Raw genomic sequence first — 20,235 nt, 5'->3', positions numbered from 1 at the left:
AGGGGTTTCGGGTTGCATTCGAGTTCGGGTCGGGTTTGAGTTGGGTTAAAAAAAATTCAACTCGACCCACCCGAATTGACACCCTTAAAGAAGATAATGTCTCACTTTAAAAAAAACTTTAATAATATAATTTTAAATCCAATAATATTATAATAATTTTAAATATTTTTATTTATAATTTTGATCCAAATTAACCTGAAATGTTGGTCAAGCTTTTAATTTAGTCAAACTTTTAATAAAATATTGAATTGATAAATTTGATTAGTAATAAAATTAATAATAATATTATTAATTGATTAATAATAATATTATTAAAATAAATAAATATAAATATATAAAATTTATTTAGAAATTTTAAAAATTTAATAAATTTTATAGAATATTTTTAGGTCGAATTTCATTAGACTTTATTAAATTATCTATTAATTAAATTGAGAATTCATTTGATTTATTAATATATATTTTATATTAAAACTTATTGTCTCAAGTTTCTCTTCCCTCTACGCACAGTGCCACCGTCCAAATCGACTTTGACTTTGACATGCTCGCAAGTAGTCGACGGAAGCATCACCAGCCACCTCAAACAATTTTTTCTATTTGTTTTCCTCTTTTCCGGCGCACCGCAGGCTTCACTAGATAACACTCATTGTTTCCCATCACGAGCAACCGGAGAAAAAATCTCCGCCTGCAGCCCGTTGCAGTGAGTCGTTGCCGGAGAAAAATACTGCAAGCGGCTCCTGTTCCGCTCCAGCTGTTCTGATCCATTCTTTTGCCATTATAACGTCGAAGAACATCATTGCAGAGGACTCTCAGCTTCGCATGAAATGCATGCTGAGAGGTTGATGCAGGCCGCCGAGAGGTTGAACAAGGGCAGGGTCTTTAAGATCAAAGAAATAATCAAAATCGAGGAACAGGAAGAGAAAGAACTTATTTGTAAAAAAATTAAAGTGATTTGAAGTCTATAGAAATCTCAAGGATGAGGAGAAGACTTTTTATTTTATTTTTAAAATTGCACCAAGTATTTTGGAGAGCTCTTATTGGTTAAAATTTATATTCAAGGATATCTAAAAGAATCCATGAAAATCTATTGAAACTTTGGATACCAAAAGATTTTTATAGAGTTTTAAAAAGTCAAGTTTGAATACCACATGACTTTTTAAAACTCTATAAAAATCTAATTTGGATACCACTAGATTTCTATAAAATTTATAAAAGTCTAGATTGAATACACTTAAACTTTTAAAATCTACAAAGTCATTCAAAGTAATTAAAAATCCAACATTGAATACAACCCCTTAATCTAAATCCCAATAAAATTATCTAAAAAATTCTAAAATAATAAAAATATTAAAATATTATCTAATTTTATTTATTTATATATATCACTAATAATAATAATAATAATATTATATATATATATATATATATATATATATATATATATATATATATTTTTAAATTTCATTTTTATAAATTAAGGGCGTGAACAAACATATAATATCATCATATTTTTTGTTTTTGTCATTTGGACAAATATATAATATTATCATGTTTATGATTGAACTAAGGATAATATGATAAAATGTTACACTCATTTATACTTTAAAATTTTCAAATAAATAAGATTTTATTATATTATCTAAATTTAACCAAGAAATAACATGTTATATTTCATTCTTCAAAATGTGATTACCTGATATCAAATAATCACATAACTAAATTATAGAGAATGAAACATAATTTAATATTTTTTTTCAATCTTATATAATAAGATAAAAAAAATTATTTAGAAGTTTTATGTATAATTTAGTTTAATATTTTATTTGATGATCGACTACTGTTCATCATCATTATTCGTGCTGACGACAATTTGTAACTGGATTCTCGTTAATTTTGAAATCAAGAAAAATTTGTAATCGTATTGTGAGATACATGACCGTTTTGCTTTTATGATGTGACGGGCATGTATGATTTTTATGATATAACGGGCATGTATGATAACTTGATAATCAATCATTATCTAAATTAAAATGTGATTAAATAATATAATCTAAGATGAATAAGTAAGTTTATCATCGATTACATTAAACCAAACGTACTGAGTGAACGGGTCGCCTTTTCGACATGCAGTGATGATACTGTTAATTAAATCCTTATTTATTTCTTCATAGCCTTGCTCAGGTTCACCACTTTTGACCAGTATGTTCACATCATCATTTTATGTGGGAACCAAGGTTTTCCCTTTCTGATCCTAATTTGTGTTTCGTTTTAGTCGGGATAGATCCAGGATTTAGAGATAGACTGGGCTGCAAATGTGTAACAATAAATTAAATATCAAAATAAAATAAATAAAAAAATAATTAATTTTATGTCAAATTACAATTATAAAATAATACCTATCTATTTTTTAAAACAATAAGATAGATTGTATTGATAATATGTATTTTAGTCACGGTAATAAGTACAAGATCTTTTTCTCAATATACAATATACACAAATATTTCATCCCAATCATATTGCGACGTATTTATTTTAATACATAGGATTAATTTGATCAATTAAATGTTGGACAGGCCGAGCAGAGAAGAGCTGGTCAGACGAAAGGGTGGATCGGCCAAGCACAGTGGGTGGATTGGCCGAGCAAGCAGGTCGGCTGAGAAGAGAGTGGAGGACGGATTGGCTGAGGCCTGCGAGAGTAGTAATTTCCTTGAAACAGATTCGCCCATGAGAATCTTTGCTTGTTGTGTTCTTTAAATGGCCAGAAAGATCTACGTGGTAAAATATTGGATGTTCCACTTGGACAAATTTTTGCCCCGACCGATATTCGTGTGCGCAGGTCGCGCTCGCACACAAGTCAACTTGGTTCAGTGCAATCCGAGCCCTGGATTTGCACCTACGCGTGAGAGAGAGCCTCTCCTCATGCATTTGTTCACATCCTCAATGTATGTGAATCAATATAAACCAACAAAAATGGCTTGCAACTTTTAATGTGGGACTAAAGTCTCATTCACAATGGAGTCTCTCTCCTCTTCCATTTGTTTTCCATTCACTTATATTTAATATTAAATCCTTCTATTATTTTTTTATATTCACTTCTGAGATAAACTGATATTTTTTTTATCTGTATTTCATATTTAATAATGCGATGATAAAGGGAGTCCATTAAATACAGGTCAAAGGACGGAGATAACAGTCGATATGGAGGTCAAAGTTAAGGAGACCAACACAAGAGAACTAACAGGCTCATCGAAGAAGGGTCGAGCGGAGCTATCCAGTCACGCCCCGAGGGTAAATGTGTCCAATATAAAATCGGGCAGCACCTCCCTTGTAACAGTGACAATTGGAACCAATATACATCCACACTCAACATATAAACATATTCAATAGCCCACACGGTTGGATATAAGCACAACCACGTAGTTTATAAGCAACCCACATGGCTGAAAGTAAACACAACCACGCAATTTATAAGCAGCTCACACGGCTGAAAGTAAACATAGCGGAAATCACAAAGAAAATATACGAATGTAAAACCAACAAAACAATTACCCAAAACGCCTGCAATCACCAAACTAGACTCCAAAATCCACATCAACTAGTCACAACGCAAACTCGCGAAAGCACTATACCATTCAAGCAAAAAAAAGACCGAAAGGAAAACTGTCCTAGAATGTGATGCGAGACTAGCAGCCAGGACTATCCCAAGCATCCTTGATTCAACTACCTGCTACCTGATGAAAGAAAAATCAGTTTGTGGGGTGGTGAGTGATGGGACTTAGCGGGTAAATGAAAGATAGTGCATGAATATAACATACTATACAAATAGAGAGTGAGTCAAAGATATATAGTCTCATAAGAGGAATAGTAGATACTAAAAATAAAATCGTAATATATGCTCATACCTGAAACCATATCCTAGGCTAGGTAATAAAAGATCAGGAGTAATACCAATCGACTACTGAACTGTTCATCACTACGAAGGTATCATGTGAGGTAAAAACATTCTATCAATAAGTAAACCGGAGTCGAACAACATGCGATCAATACATATATAGCTCAACAAGTATAAATGTATCACATGGCAAAACGAACAACTGTAAACATAAGAAAACAACATCATAGGCAGGTATAACAATAATAAAAACGTATGCACTGATGGTCACTCCAGCCCACCCCTCTGCTCCATGACCCCTGTATGGTCGAGAGGCCGGGTCAGTGACAAACTGTACAATACTCCAGCTACCACTCTCTCGAGTAACCGAGTGGACAGTTGCATAGTAGCTAACTATCTACATCTACGACGGGGGTCCCTGCTGCTCGCAACTCTAGCTTCCTCTACTCATGAGTGAGCGAGTGGGGGCACGACAGGACAAGCAGTATTTGCTCCAGCTACCACTCTCTCGAGTGGCCGAGTGTGCGGCCCTGGTCAATGACTCTCTCGACCGCAAGGGAGAATTTGTCGTTAACAAACATGCAATGGTATGATGCACAAAATACAACTGTCATCATATACATATAAATAGGAATCAGGTATGTTACATGAAGCCAGCATGCTTAATACGATACATAAACAAATAACAATAAAATCATACAAGGTTGGTATCTAATATCTGCTACACATCATAGATGACAACAAGAGACTGTATGGATATAGAAATGAATATCTCAAAGGTTTGAGTGGAAGTATCAAGCATAAAAAAATACGAGTGGAGTCAAGATAAACATAGAAACTATCTGGATAAATAGCTCATGCACTAAGATCAATATACTAAAGAGACAAAGCAGGAAGTACCCACTTTTATACGTAGATCGTGTCAAACCAATCCTATGTTGAGACGCTCGCCTCGAATCAAAGTCCTGAGATCACATAATGTACTTAGCTAATACATATGTAGTAAATAGCTAAATAAAATCCCTAACATTATTAGAGAAAACCCTAATCGAATTAATTAACCTAATTAATTAATCCAATTATGTTTAACTCAATCTACGATTCCTTCACTTCAATCTTACTCATGAGTTAATAAATTTAATCATGGTCATCTTCTAAGATCAATACACACTTAATTCATCCACAACAATTCAATGATCCTAACATCAACCATGCATCCATCTAAATCAATCAACTACCAAATAACCATCATGAATCAAACCAAACTCACCCAAATCTTAGATGCTCCCTTGTTGATTCACTGTCGGTGGACCCTGCTGGTAGAAAGGGTGGACTGGTGGAGCTGCTGCCGGAACCAGGGATGGAGCTACAAGGGTTGATCCAACAACTACACATTTTCCAAACCAATCTAAAATTAATAACTAAGTGTAGATCAATCCCAAATAAATCTGATCAACATTAAGTTGTACCTAATCTAACAGTACCTAGCTCTTCCGACGATGACTCACGATGAGTGAAAGAAATCTTGACGACAAATGGTAACCACAATCACAATGGAGGATGATCCTGTCCGAATGCTGAATCAACGGACGCTGGGCACGTGGCGCTCTCTGAGCTGCTGACGTAGATCTCCGACCGGTCGTATGGTCCTCCGGCGAACCTGCACAGAAGTCGGGCCGGGAAGGGGTTCCCGGCGACGACCCTCCGACGCTCAAGTCAGGCAAAGCTCAACAAAGAAGTGGCTCCAGATATCGTAGAATGCGTACCTCCGGGGAAGGGTAAGGACCCTTTATATAGAGTTGTGAAGAGGCTCGGGCACACATACCGAGGTGCATACGTGTCTTCTGTCCATACCTCGGTATGAGCTTGTCAGAAGAGCTTACCTGACACCATACTGCTATAGTCCGAGCACATCTATGATGGGACAGCGGGATCCTCTGTTGTAAGATCTTGCGTATGGCCTGGTCGTTGAACATACCCGTTGTCAGGAGATGTTCCCCCGATGTTTCCTTTGTCCTTGTCTCTTTTGTTCCCGCGCCGAGCGGCCAGCCGCTCGGCAGGCATAGGTCCGACCGGGTGCTCGGCTGAGAGTGTTCCACAGACTGAGTCTACTATATGAGAAGAGTCCTGATCCTGCGGTGGTGCTCTCTGTCTACTATTGAAGAGTCCTTGATCCTGCGCCAACACCACAAGAGGTGTTGGTCCGCTCACCAACACGGCAAGTTCTTCCATGCCGGCCCCGCATCCTTCATGCATCCTGGGAGAGAGTTCCCAATCCATCCCTCCTGCGCTTGGAGCTAATCATCCCACGCCTGCTTCGTTTGGCAGACATCCTTCCTCTTTGACTTCGCCCGATGTGATCGCCTTGCAGCTCGTCGTTCAGCCCGGCATCCTTCCGTTCAACCCGGCATCCTTCGTTCGGCCCGGTATCCTTCCGTTCGGCCCGGCATCCTCCGTTCTTACCACCGGATCACATGCCTCCCCTTCAAGTCTAGTCGAAGGAGGCACATAGTCCGACTGACTGGATGCCCGTAGTGTCGAGCGGCGCATCCAAGAAACCATCCTCCGCTTCTCCTCGTTAATCGCCTCTCATCCTACCTCTCTTGCGTTTTGCAAGGGATTTCTCACGAAGTATTTTGTATAGCTAGTCCGCTCGGCTGAATATATCTCGTTTTGCAAATGGGATTTTCGTCAGATGTTTACGAGGTACTCTTGGTAACCCGCCCGCTTGCACACTTGGTCCGCGGGACTCGCTTAGTTGAATACATGCATGGCTTTAACTGGAATTACCGCTAAACAGCATTACTTCCGGCCGGAGGGTTTATAGTCGCCGGTCCGACTCTCGATATTCAACGTCGGAGCTCGACGACCTTCCGCTCGGAGGGTTTATAGACGCCGGCTCGTCTCTCGATTTTTAACGTCGGAGCTCGACGGTCTTCCGCTCGGAGGGTTTATAAACGCCGGCTCGTCTCTCGATTTTTAACGTCGGAGCTCGACGGTCTTCCGCTCGGAGGGTTTATAGACGCCGGCTGCCTCGATTTTAACGCCGGAGCTCGGCGGTCTTCCGCTCGGAAGATTTATAGACGCCGGCTCGATTTTTAACGTCTGAGCTCGGCGGTCTTCCGCCTCGGAGGGTTTATGCGACTGCTCTCGATATTTAACGCCGAGCTCGACGGCCTTCCGCTCGGATGATTTATAGACGCCGGCTCATCTCTCGATATTTAACGTCGGAGCTCGACGGTCTTCCGCTCGGAGGGTTTATAGACGCCGGCTCGTCTCTCGATATTTAATGTCGGAGCTCGATGACCTTCCGCTCGGATGATTTATAGACGCCGGCTCGTATCTCGATATTTAACGTCGGAGCTCGACGACCTTCCGCTCGGATGATTTATCGACCCTCGATATTTAACGCCGGAGCTCGGCGGTCTTCCGCTCGGATGATTTATAGACGCCTGCTCGTCTCTTTAACGCCTGAGCTCGATGGTCTTCCGCCGGAGGGTTTATAGACGCCTGCCTCTCGATATTTAACGCCGGAGCTCGACGGCCTTCGGATGATTTATAGACGCCGGCTCGTCTCTCGATATTTAACGCCGGAGCTCGGCGACCTTCCGCCGGATGATTTGGCGCGGCTCTCGATATTTAACGCCGGAGCTCGACGGTCTTCCGCTGATGATTGACGCCGGCTCGTCTCTCGATATTTAACGTCGGAGCTCGACGACCTTCCGCTCGGATGATTTATAGACGCCGGCTCGTCTCTCGATATTTAACGTCGGAGCTCGACGGTCTTCCGCTCGGAGGGTTTATAGACGCCGGCTCGTCTCTCGATATTTAACGTCGGAGCTCGACGGCCTTCCGCTCGGATGATTTATAGACGCCGGCTCGTCTCTCGATATTTAACGTCGGAGCTCGACGACCTTCCGCTCGGATGATTTATAGACGCCGGCTCGTCTCTCGATATTTAACGTCGGAGCTCGACGGTCTTCCGCTCGGAGGGTTTATAGACGCCGGCTCGTCTCTCGATATTTAACGTCGGAGCTCAACGGCCTTCAACTCGGATGATTTATAGATGCCGGCTCGTCTCTTGATATTTAACGTCGGAGCTCGACGGTCTTCCGCTCAGATGATTTATAGACGCCGGCTCGTCTCTCGATATTTAACGTCGGAGCTCGACGGTCTTCCGCTTGGAGGGTTTATAGACGTCGGCTCGTCTCTCGATATTTAACGTCGGAGCTCGACGGCCTTCCGCCGGAGGGTTTATGCTCGCTCTCGATATTTAATGTGAGCTCGGCGACCTTCCGCTCGGATGATTTATAGACGCCGGCTCGTCTCTAACCGTCGGAGCTCGACGGTCTTCCGCTCGGAGGGTTTATAGACGCCGGCTCATCTCTCGATATTTAACGTCGGAGCTCGACGGTTTTCCGCTCGGATGATTTATAGACGCCAGCTCGTCTCTCGATATTTAACGTCGGGGCTCGACGGTCTTCCGCTCGGAGGGTTTATAGACACCGGCTCGTCTCTTGATATTTAACGTCGGAGCTCGACGGTCTTCCGCTCGGAGGGTTTATAGACGCCGGCTCGTCTCAAAATGACGTTGTATGATGAGGGAGAGTCGACCACCACGAAGTTTGCTGTCCGCGTCCTCCTGAGCGGCTCCTCTCCCAGCGAGATAGCCAGCCGGATTTGTCCGACCGACAGGACTTCATTGCCCGTAAACCCGTAGAGGGGGGTTGTTATGGGCAGCAGCTCGGCTCGGTCAATTTGTAGTTGATCGAACGCCTTTTTGAATATGATGTTGACCGAGCTTCCTGTGTCAATAAAAATGCGGTGAATAGTATAGTTGGCTATTACCGCTTTGATGAGTAGAGCGTCGTCGTGGGGCACTTCAACTCCATCCAAGTCCCCGGGCCCGAAACTGATTTCGGGTCCCTCCGCTCGTTCTCGGCTGCAGCCGACTGCATGGATCTAGAGCTGCCGGACGCTCGCCTTTCTTGCTCGGTTGGAGTCTCCTCCGGTCGGCCCACTAGCTATGATGTTGATCTCGCCTCGGGAAGTATTGCTTCTATTTTCTTCTTCCCGAGCGGATGGTCGGGGACGTTCCCTAGACATCCGGAGATTCTCCCGCCTCGGAGAGCGATGCCGCTCGGGAGTCTGTTGTCGTCTGTCAGCTGTCACCTGTCGGCTGATGGCGACCGACGACCGCCGCCTCTGGGAACGGGGTGGGCGATTAGAGGAAGACTATGACAATCCCTGGTGTTATGTGTGTCCGTCCGGTGGAAGGAGCAGAACATTGGGGTCCATCTCTTCTTTGTCCTGGGTCGCTCGGCTGCTACTTCTTGGATATGAGGTCTTGGATGAGCTCGAATTGCTTCGGCCCGTGGTCCTCGGGGTGGTTGATGAGCAGCTTGCGGCTTCCGTTCGGCAGGAGGAGCCCGCTCGGCTGGAGTTTCTTTTTTCCGGGCCGCTTGCGCTTCCTCCACGTTGATGTATTCGTTGGCTCGGTGCAGCATGTGGTCGTAGTCTCGGGTCGGCTTCCGGATGAGTGACCGGAAGAAATCTCCATCCACGAGGCCTTGTGTGAAGGCATTCATCATGGTCTCCGAGGTGGTCGTTGGAATGTCCATGGCCACTCTGTTGAACCGCTGGATGTAAGCTCGGAGCGGTTCGCGGGCTTCCTGTTTGATGGCAAACAGACTAACACTGGTTTTTTGATAGCGCCGACTGCTTGCGAAGTGGTGGAGGAAGGCCGTTCGGAAGTCTTTGAAGCTTGTGATAGATCCATCCGGCAACCTCCTAAACCACCGTTGAGCCGATTCGGAGAGGGTGGTGAGGAAAACTCGACACTTCACCCCATCTGTGTACTGATGCAGGGTTGCAGTGTTATCAAACTTACCCAAATGATCATCCGGGTCGGTGGTTCCATTGTATTCGCCAATCGTCGGAGGCACATAGTGCTTGGGCAGAGGGTCTCTTAGAATAGCCTCTGAAAATTGACGGTTGATCCGCTCGGGCGATGAGTCCGCTCGGGGGGCTTTCCCTTTTCTGCGATCTCGTCTTGGCATTTCATCCGAAGATGGCCTCCGATCTCGATTAGTTGCTGTGGCTTCAGGAGTGCGAAATAGAGCTCGATGGAATGGAACCGTGGCCGGTGGTGCTTCCGCTCGGCCACCTGATGCCGATGTGGCTTGCTGCTCAGGCCGCTCGGCTAGTGCCTTCTGTTTTTATTCCACAAGCTTGGCGGCCCTCAACTCGACCAGAGCATCAAGTTCTTCCGTGGAAAGCGTCACCGTGTGCTGTCGTCCAGCCTCGTCCATTGTTTCCGTTCGGATGCAGGGGAGTTCCCACAGACGGCGCCAAATTGATCCTGTCCGAACGCTGAATCAACGGACGCTGGGCACGTGGCGCTCTCCGAGCTGCTGACGTAGATCTACGACCGGTCGTACGGTCCTCCGGCGAACCTGCACAGAAGTCGGGCCGGGAAGGGGCTCCCGGCGACGACCCTCCAACGCTCAAGTCAGGCAAAGCTCAACAAAGAAGTGGCTCCAGATATCGTAGAATGCGTACCTCCGGCGAAGGGTAAGGACCCTTTATATAGAGTTGTGAAGAGGCTCGGGCACACATACCGAGGTGCATACGTGTCCTCTGTCCATACCTCGGTATGAGCTTGTCAGAAGAGCTTACCTGACACCATACTGCTACAGTCCGAGCACATCTATGATGGGACAGCGGGATCCTCTGTTATAAGATCTTGCGTATGGCCTGGTCATTGAACATACCCGTTGTCAGGAGATGTTCCCCCGATGTTTCCTTTGTCCTTGTCTCTTCTGTTCCCGCGCCGAGAGGCCAGCCGCTCGGCAGGCATAGGTCCGACCGAGCGTAGGTATCGATCCGACCGGGTGCTCGGCTGAGAGTGTTCCACAGCAACGATGCTTTATGATTCGGCCGAGCGGGCTATCCGCTCGGCCAGGTGACCCTTTTCACTATGAGCGTCGGAAACCCGCCCATGGTTGGGTTGTCTTCTGTCCGGCCTGGGAAGCTCCTGGCCGAATGTCAGGTCGGCTCGGCATCCTTCCGTTCGACAGGGCATCCTTCCGTTCGGCCCTGCATCCTTCCGTTCGGCCCTGCATTCTTCCGTTCAGCCCGACATGCTTCCGTTCAGCCCGGCATGCTTCCGTTCGGCCCGGCATCCTTTCGTTCGGCAGGGCATGCTTCCGTTCGGCCCGTCATGCTTCCGTTCGGCAGGGCATCCTTCCGTTCGGCCCGGCATCCTCCGTTCTTACCACCGGATCAGAGGATGTACTATAGAAAAAGATCTAGAGTTCTTGATCATACCTGTGAATAGCCAATTCTGAGTAGATCTAGGGTGATAGGTGGAGGAAATGATAAGCTTGACCAACGGAGCCGGATCGAACAGTGGCTCATAGAGATAAACTTTGTGATGGCATCGCGATCAAACTTGGGTGATTAAAGCGGCGCTGATCCAGAAAGGCAGACAGTGCTCAGATCGGATCAGGGAAGAAGAATAGGACACTTGACGACAAGGTCAAGTTTGGGTCGGATCCGCAGCCGGGGAGGGGAAAGAAGGCCATGCGACGCCGGCAGAAGGGCTCGTGACTGTTGGGATGACAACGATGGTGGCATCGGCGATAGGCGACGACTGTAATGGCCGACAGAGAGGAGCTAGGGCATGACCTAGCGGTTCCTTGCTCCTGGCTGTAGTCAACGTGGGCGGCTCGAGCAGAGGAGTCGGAGCCGATGGTCAGCAGGCAACGGTGGATCGGGTGAAGAGGAGGAGATGGCGATGGCAAGATCGGAAAAAGGAAACGGGAGAGGAGAGGGAAGAGAGATCGGCGTGAGAGAAGAGAGGAGAAGGTGTCAGGTGAATGGGCAGCATGTGAAGATGGCTAGGGCACAACTACAATAATAGGTTTGTGAACTTAGGTTTAGGTAATCAAAACCTAAGTTTATCCTCAATCAACACCTATTTTTGGGTATCTCAAACAGGCTTTTTCCTAAGTCTAAAAATTCATCCTCTCCAAATACGTCATACGAGCTCTGAAAATTTTTTAGAAATTTTTTAAAAATTCCTAAAAAATCTAATAAGATTATTTCTCAAATAACCTTATTATTTACCTATTATTTGGGTCTCGTATTTTATATTCTCCCTCACTAATAAAAATTTAGTTCTCAAATTTATTGTTCAACTCAGGGATTCTCATCTAAAGATATCAACTACGCAACATGCTCATATACTACTCCATCCAAGTATCATGAACAATTCTCCAACCATAAGGGATAACTCTATGAGTTATGAGCTCACCCTGCTTCCGCTACTCCCACACTACTACCTATCCAACCGTGGGTAAATCAACTACCTCCGAATCACTAACACTCACTATTGACAAATCCTCTAATGTCTGTGTGGTTATCCATCAATCTGAGGTTGGAAACCTCTACTACAACAAAGTTCCATACTCACGATTTGCTAGAAACGTGAGGTGAATCACGGATCTCGATCCGATACAATACTCAGAGATATACCATAAAGTTTGGTAATCTTTTTATAGTATAACCGTGCTAATCAATCCAAAGAATTCATCCTACGGATCAATAGACAAGGAGTAAACTAGTCAACCAATCAACGATTACCCAAATCATACCCTATCCTCTCAGAGTCCTGGATAATCCCATAACAAAGTCCATCAAATCATGCTCCCATTTCCATTCTGATATCCGAACCTACAGATCCAATCCTACTAATCTCCAGCAGTGTTTAATGGATCTAACTAATGACTGACATAACACAAGTCATACATGATATAAATAACTAGTCAAGTAACAACGGAAGTGTATGATAACAATATACAACATACCTCTTATAGCTTAGAGATTCCTGCTACTTCCTGGTCCCAAAACTCGAAAAGTCATATCGAGAAACCAAATCACAAAAATACAAAACACAGAAAATAGGCCTCGTAAATATGTGACTCTGATATCTCCTGCAGTGGTTGATTGGGTATGAACTACCTGATCGACAAAGGGTTGATCCAAGAAGAATGCCCATATAGCCAAGATCATTAGGTGCTCATCACGGAGCAAAGAAACGTTCAGACGATCGGAGCTTTAATCCTGTCGGGCAAAAATAAGCTACCGAGTCGAGTCACCGCAGGGAAGAGCAGCTGAGTCCGACCGGGTGGAGGAGTTCCCAACCGAGCGACTATCCCGCTCAACCAAGCAGAGGGGTCATTGATGTATCTCTTAATATCCTTCTGGGAGATAGTGATGCTAACACAAGGTATAATTAACAGGCGGATCATACGACGGAAGCTTCTACTGTCTTGTCAGGGATATTCATACCATATTAAGGTATGATGTCAGAGACACTTTACTGATGGATCCTTTCATAGAATAAATTAGAGAATATGTTCATGTCTCGAGGAGTGTGCACGTTGCTCGCTGGGACGCTATATAAAGGGGAGTCAATGCACTGACGGAGGTATCCATTATTCACTATTTACGAAAATAGGTACATTTATATAAAACTGATTTGAGAGATAAAGACTCTCAAACCTAATGTCAGATCATACATGATAGTTAGGAGCTTATCCTCTATGATTGAGGTCAACTCCTTTATCATCACTAAATTCACTTACATCATCAGACACTCAACTTCCCTCTCACCATCATGCATAATGTGGTATCATATTACAATAAAAAACAAAGTCAAACTACTCACCAATCACACACACACACAACATCACACAAACACCATTACATGCATTACAAGTGATGAATAGCAGGTGTGGAGAGTAAGACATGAAAAGCACGGACAACAAATGAAGCAACAAAATCACAGATAGTAGGTGGAGTATCAAAACCACGAACAACAAGCACCCCACGCCAGCAGCATAAAATGTCACTCCCAAGCATCCTGTCATATATCGTCGCGCCACTTTTAGCAAGTGGCCAGCTATCAACGGATTTATCATGTCTTTACCGTGAGCCGTTTGCCATGGACTAGATAGATCTTTATGGTGAATATATGAACCCTCTTGGGCTTTTTGACAAAGTCCCAGCCATCAACAGATTTGGCGCTGTCCTTACTGCGAGTCGTTTGCTGCGGACTAGATAGATCATTATGGTAGATCTATTCACACTTTTGGACTTTTTGGCAAAACCCCAGCCATCAATGGATTTGACATTGTCTTTATTGTGAGTCATTTGCTGCGGACTAGATAGATCAATTATGATGGATCTATTCACCATCCTCTCCCATGCTTCACACATAAAATTGAAAGACAAATACAAAGACATGCAATAAAAAACTATCAAACCAATCATCATGTGCCACCAATGTTAAAAAAATTTCCCAAGCATGCTGTGCCCCCAATGCCACAGATTGAAAGTATGCTCAAGCCTCCATTGAGCCACCGATTTAATATTTGCTCCATTCGCCGATGAAATCCATTCGTCGATGAAATTAAACATTAAATTGTACAACCTTCTCCTTTCATCGATTAAATTGATTCGCCGATGAAATTTATTCGTCAATGAAATTAATATCAACACTATCTGCACCATTCTTATAATTTGTTCTATCCATGCTTCTGCGAGGTGAGACACTTCAATTTCTACATAAATCCACAAAATGATAAACATGAATTTGGATCTTGAACAACATTCTGTCAACATCAGGAACCATTCCCTCATAGTGACACCTGTTGCGAGCTTTTCACAAAACATATATCATTCTAGAAACTCCAAAATACCTCGCCTTCATTCTCCGGCTCGTACCTTTGTAGTATTGGCCAAGGATGTGAAATAACTCTTCTATTGAGTTAACGTTATGATTTATCTCTAACCATCTCCGCACCTTGTTCCAAAGAGTACATGTGATCGGGCACTCAAATAACAAGTGACCATTCCACTTATCTTGACATTGGCAAAGAATATAAGTCTTGTTCTCCACATAAGGCATTCTATTTGTTGTTTGTAGTTTCCCATGAGCAAGTAACCATAGAATAAATCGATGCTTCGGCATAATTTCCAGCCTCCAAACCAATGATGCCCATGTCACCTCAGGACCTCTCGGCATAAAGAAACCATACGCATTTGTAGTCCCACTTTTTCCACCCGCAAACCACTCACCCATCAACAAGTTCACCTCCCCACTTCCATTTGTAGCCCTTCGAATTTTGTTTTGAATGTCCACAAGCCATTTAATAAGAGGAGAGTCCGAAGCTTTGACCTCCCATTGCCAAAAATCAGTACCCTTGAGTAATGATGGTGCACCCATCTTACCCATAGTGAATCCGCATTAGTTTGGATCTCTTATAGTGTCTTGCTAAGAAGTGCTTCATTCCATGCATATAGGTCTCATAGTCCATAACCACCATCATGTCAAGAAAGACACATAGTGGCCCAAGAAATAGGAGGGTACTTTGAAGACCACACAAAGGTACGACATATTGCTTTGATCTTTTCAATGACACTGCTATGAATAGGGAGCATGGAAAGCCAATAACACTCTACACCTTGAAGCACCATTTTCACCAACTCCAAGCGCCCGCATAAGATAAGGTGTGCTTTAGCCAAGAATTAATCTTCCTTATAATAGTATCAAGTAATGATCCATAGTTTGCAATCCGTAACTTCTCCGCCGCTAGTGGAATCCCCAAGTATCGGAATGGAAATGTTCCTTCCTAGAACCCAATAAGTTGGAGCAATTGGTTCTTCATTCTATCATCAATCCCTACCATATACATATGAGACTTCAATGAATTAGCCTGAAGTCCTGCTTCATTGCCAAAAACCTCCAAACAATCTGCCAATACTTTTATTGAGGGCTCACCGTCCGTGCAAAAAACATCAAATCATCGGCATATGCAAGATGTGTGATGCCAACATCTTTACACATAGGATGGAAGTGAAAGGAGGGTGACAAGGAGGCAACCTACAACCTGCGTGATAATACTTTGATGCATAACCCAAAAAGTAGGGGAGATAGGGGGTCACCTTGCCTTAGACAGCGATGCCCACTAAAGAATCGATAGATGCCGCCATTTAGAGAAATAGAATAGGAGGTCGTAGTTACACACTCTCTAATCCATCCACAATATCGTTGGGAAAAATCAAAACCAACGAAGGCACCCATGAGGAAATCCCAATCTACTGCATCAAATGTCTTCTGCAAGTCAACTTTGATCATACATCTTGGGGAAATTCTTTTACGTGCATACTTCCATATCAACTCTTGTGTGAGATTAATGTTGTCACCAATATATCACCCTTTCACAAAATCCACTTGCACAGGATCCAACAAGTCCCCCAAAACCCCTGCTAATCGGCCGACCAGTACCTTTGCAATGACCTTGTAGAACACATTGCAACAAGAGATAGTCCGATAATCTGAAACTCTCAGGGCATGGTCTACCTTTGGCACCAAAGATATTAATGAATGGTTCCATTGTTTGAGCAGTTCGCCACTCTGAAAAAATTATTGAACGACTGCGATAAGCTCCGACCCAACAATATCTCGAGATGAGATGAAAAATTTTGCTCCATATTCATCTGGATCCGGTGCTTTATCACTCCCAATGTCGTATAAGACTGCTTTAATTTCCTCCACCTCCATCGGCCTGATTAAGTTCTCAGATTGACCATGAGTGAGTTTTCTTTCAGGAAATTCACTGCTATCCATGGGGTCATATGCCACCTTTTTCCCAAGTAGATCATGAAAGAAGTCCACAAATTCATCTGTCACTTCATCTAAATTTGATGTTTGCTCTCCATTTCATTTTGTGAGTGTGATGATAGCTTGCCTCTTGTTGTTCCGCTTCACTACATCATGAAAGAATTTAATACGCATATCAGAGCTTCTTAAGTAAACATTCTTCACATGCTGTTGATAAAATTGATTCGCTGCCTCCGCAAGTAGAGTGACATTCCTCCGTATATGATCATAGTCAATGGGAATAGTACCTCCTGCTAGGATCCCTTTCTGTATCTCCTCTAAATATGCATTTTCTCTCTTTGCCTTCTCCGAAATATGCCCAAAATTATTTGTATTCAACTCCCTCAATCTTTTCTTCAAATGGGTCAACTTCACTTTAAGAATGAATTGAGTCTTCCCAATAACCGGGGGTGACCATGAGTCCATCACAAGCTCAATATAACTTTCATTTAGTAACCACATATTAAGAAACTTGAAAGGTTGATTTGGAGGCCGATCCTTCACTAGAATTGCACTATGGTGCAAGAGTGGTCTGAGAGACACTCAGGCACCGTAAACTCGGCATAAGCATCGAAATATGCCAATAATAAAAAAGAATTCATCAAAACTCTATCTAATTTATAAGAAATCGTACCATTAGTCCAAGTGAGCTGACATCCAATAAAGCGAAGATCCACCAAATTGCATACTTGAGTAAAAATTTGGAAATCATGCATTTCATAATTGGAAACTGAAGAGCCCCCTTGTCTATCCAGTGTCGATATAATAGAATTCAAATCACCAAGAATCAACCATGGTTCCGAAATAGACTCCCCAAGATCCGTAAGAGCCTCTCATAACGGTTTCCGAGCAACAATAGAATGAAGTCCATAAATAAATGTCACTAAGAAGTCCCTCTCGGAATCCGACACCGAACTCGACAATGAATGAATTGTTCAGTTATTAAGAGCACATCCATATCAACTCTGTGTACATCCTAAAGAAGCAGTATATGACCATGATTAGACATATTAAAATTATGAACAAGCTCCATACTTGAAAACCACCGACGCATAATAGGGTCAAGAGAATTGTCGTCTAACTTCGTCTCCAGTAATGTCATCACTTGAATATCTTTCTGTTTGAGGAGGTGGTGCACCCCCCCCCATGTTTTAGGGACTTGTGAAAGCCCCTAATGTTCCATACAATTACCTTCATTTTACACCTCCCAGTATGGCTGCTCGGGCCCATAGTTGTCATCCACTCTGTGGGGGCGCTGTACTACCAATCACTTCCTTGTTCTTCCCTTTATTACATATGGAATTAGCCTGAGAGGATGCTGAAGAAGATAATCCCAGTGTCACTGATACAGCTAGAGATGATTCTATCGAGGATCGATTTGCTCACTACTAGCCATTTGGGGTGGATGATCCGCTGAAGAGGAAGAGGCCTCCTTGCTACTTGAAACCTCCGGTATAGCAGACAACTCCTCTTCTGCATTCGACACCTCTATATGATGTACGTGTTGTGCTCCCACCTTTTCATGATCTAGGGGAGGTTCAATCGCCACGGGTTTAGGACTATGCATCACCACAATTGCCAATCCATTCTGTGTCGCTGGTTCCTCCACATTCTACGGTTGTTGGTTGGTTTGTCTTGCCCAACTTCTATATCTCGATTGAGATCTCCTTCTCCCCCAGTTGCCCACTATTTTGGACCTCGGCCTTCCTGCACAAGGCGCATTCATATTTGATTGAGATGCATCCCGACAATCCTCCTTTCGATGGCCAATCTTCTTACAAACTTCACAATATTCGGGCAACATTTCATAAACAATCCTGAGATCAACCTATGCTCCAGTAGGTAACGTGATTGATACCTCATAAATTCTATCTCCAATAATCGGAACCTCCACCAAGAGACGAGCATACTCTAGGCGCTCCCTTGATCGCGTCAAGTTATCAGTGTATAGAGGCTTCCCTATCTCTAAACCAATCATACTCAGTACTTTCTGTGACCAATAATCTGGTGGTAACCTATGGATTTGAATCCAAGCTGGAACTAGCCGTCCATCCTCATGGAAGAAAAAACACTTTTGCATAAGCTTCAAGAAAATGGAAACTCTAAAAGCAAAATAAGGCCCATCTTGCAATACAACATCTCGATCCTCTTTTGTATCAAAACGGTAGACCATCCACCCACTTTTGTGCATCAAAAATTTGTAGGGAACTCTCCACTGATTGGCAATTGAATAGACTCCATTTCTTCTCGGATGTTGGTCCATGAAACAATCAACAAGATAAAAACCCATGGTGTCTTCAATGTCATCAATATCATCAAAATCGAAAGATAGCTTCTCGCCTTTAGCTTCATATTGCTCCAGAGACACGCCTGATGTTGGCTTCCGATTGTTTCTGAATGAGCTTGGCCAAGTCTTCTTCTTTTACGTCACTTGTGCCGGTTGGGTAGGTGGAACAACATCCTTCTGTTTATCATCATCTCTATCCCTTGGTATTGGATTCGGCGTCACCCCCTTCATTAGTGCAGCCGCATTCACGTTGATGGTCTCACCAACAACCTCCGACTTTCCATGTTCATCCACCTCAGCACCATTTTTGAGATTAGAAGCCTTGCCATCAAAAATGTCTTTCACAGATTGGTCCACCTCACCAGAACGAGAGTCCACTTCAAACACCTGATCCACTTCATGAAATCCATTGGCTGCCAAGTTGACTACTTCAATGTGGCTAAATCTTTGCTCTTCATATGAGGCAATTTGCAATTCACGTGCTTGACTTAAGGGAGAGTACTTAAGTCTCTTTTTCTTTTTTCCCATTGTGGAAAGTTGACACCTAAGCACACTTCAAGAAAATTAGCTTCCCAAATAAAAGCCATCGAATAAAGATTTGTCGTTGAAACTAGTAAAGTGACCCCATCCAAGATTTGCCAATCAATGGCAAGATATTTGACAATTAATTAATGCAATGAATGCAAATTAATGAAAATATTTGTCCTTGAATACTTTCATTCTTTGGCAAAACTTGGCCGGAGAAGACAGCCACCTGAGTTCACCGTCGGGAAAAGCTACTACCCGAAATCACCAACCACTTTTAACTCTAGAACTCAGAGAGACCAATGAAACCAGAAAGAAAAAAACTAAAGAGAGAGAAACAAGGGGAGGAAAGAACCCCAAGGGATGGAAAAACCTCCAGCTTGCATCGGTGATGAAAAAGAGAAAGAGCGGGGGGGGGGGGGGGGGGGGGGGAATGCACCCACATAGGTCGTCGGAGAGTAAGAGTGTCAATTCGGGTGGGTCGGGTCGGGTTGGGTCGGGTTAAATTTTTTTTTTTTTTATAACCCAACCCGAACCCGACCTGAACCCGAATTCAACCCGAAACTCCTAAACCCGAACCCGAACCCGCCGAACCCGCCCAACCCGAACCCAACCCGTGTAACCCGAAAATTCGATTCAAAATGACTTTTTGGAGCTATTTTCCCTATAATTCTTCACTTTTATCTCAATATTTCATCATTATCATACTAACTTGATATTAATATACATAAAACATCTTAATTTTCAAAATAAAATTTGATTTACCCCTAAAAAAATCCCACTAAACCCTATATTTGGGTC

This window comes from Zingiber officinale, chromosome 3A, assembly GCF_018446385.1.
Source record: "Zingiber officinale cultivar Zhangliang chromosome 3A, Zo_v1.1, whole genome shotgun sequence".
NCBI lineage: Eukaryota > Viridiplantae > Streptophyta > Magnoliopsida > Zingiberales > Zingiberaceae > Zingiber > Zingiber officinale.
Note: the sequence above shows the minus strand (reverse complement) of the source record.